We start from the raw sequence: 1439 nt of genomic DNA on the forward strand, positions 1-1439 counted from the left end.
ATTCATTAATCTAAGATTATGATTGAACTCAATGTGTAGTCTAAATTATTTATCTCTTTTTTACTTATATTTGATAGATTTAAGTTGTTTATTTTATTCTGTTCTTAATGCTTCTAGTTGATTAGCCATCAATTAGATTGAATTGGAAACCTAGGTTAAATATTAAAAAATGAGATTTAGGTATACTTTGAATAGAATAGTGTATGAACGAATGCACTTAGTTGATTAGGTGGTTTGATTTGCATATAGGGACATACACCTATAAGCCATATGTAGCCGAAATTAGAGTACAAACTTAATGAATCTTTTTTCAATCTAATTTGCATAAACATATAGTAAATTAATTGGGAAAGATATTTTTATGAGAAACTTGATAGAGACTTGTAAATAATGTAGGACTTTAGGTTAGCAACTTAATCCATTAAACTTAGTTAAGTGAAAGAGACAATATTCAAATAAAGTATTGATGGATATCATAATCTTAGGTATAGTAATTACTAGAAGTAATTTTGCTAATATATTAGTTATTAGTTTATTAGTTTAAATTTTTTTTTAATTTTAATTCTTTAGATAAAATTAGGGTGTGTTTATTTTAGTAGTTAATAATAAGGATTAATTCAATTTTTTGTGGGATCGACACTCTACTCATCTCTATATTATCTTTGTGATATGTACATTTGCTTGAGTAGAGAAATCAATAACAGTGATGATCCCTCATTTCTTCCTCTAAAGAAAAAATGGAAAACCTAAGATTCTTCAACTGAGAAGAAAAGAGAAAATGAGAAGAAAAGTTCAAGGAAAAAGAAAGAAATAGTCATTACAAGGGCCCCCATGGGAAACAATACTTTTTCCACCTCTCGATCAAGAAATTAGTTGCATGCTAATCAAATTAAGAAAATCGAAAGTGCAATCGTGTCTTGTGGAAAATTCTTTAACTGGCCAAGCTTTGATGAAGCACCTGCTATGAAGAAAGATTAGAAAAATATGTTGATGAATTGAAACTGAAGAATCTGAGTACTTTTAGGGATAAGATGTTTCGTGCCACACTAGTAAAAGAGTTTTACTCTAGCATTGCATTGAATAGAACTAAATTGGTCAATAAGGAGAGGTATACTGTAAATGGGCTGAATGTATTTTTGACTGGGAAGAAGTTTCATATCACAACCAAAGACCTAGAAGAATTCTTGAAGTTTGAATTTCACGTAGGAGAATTTAAGATGCCGAAAAAGTATGATCCTAGCCATTTTTGGGAATTAGTGAGTAGGAGAAAAGAAAAATTTTCATCTAAGAGCTATGCCATTGATATCAAGAATGCATAGCTTAAAATCTTGCAGTACTTCATTGCTACCACACCGTATGGTAGAAGTAGTAGCTTTAACTAAGTAAGTGCGTTAGCTTTAAAATTATTATAATTTTGATTATGACAAAATGATCAAATT

The sequence above is a fragment of the Theobroma umbraticum genome, unplaced genomic scaffold, assembly GCF_002168275.2.
Source record: "Theobroma umbraticum cultivar Fairchild unplaced genomic scaffold, ASM216827v3 scaffold_55.0, whole genome shotgun sequence".
Classification (NCBI taxonomy): Eukaryota; Viridiplantae; Streptophyta; class Magnoliopsida; order Malvales; family Malvaceae; genus Theobroma; species Theobroma umbraticum.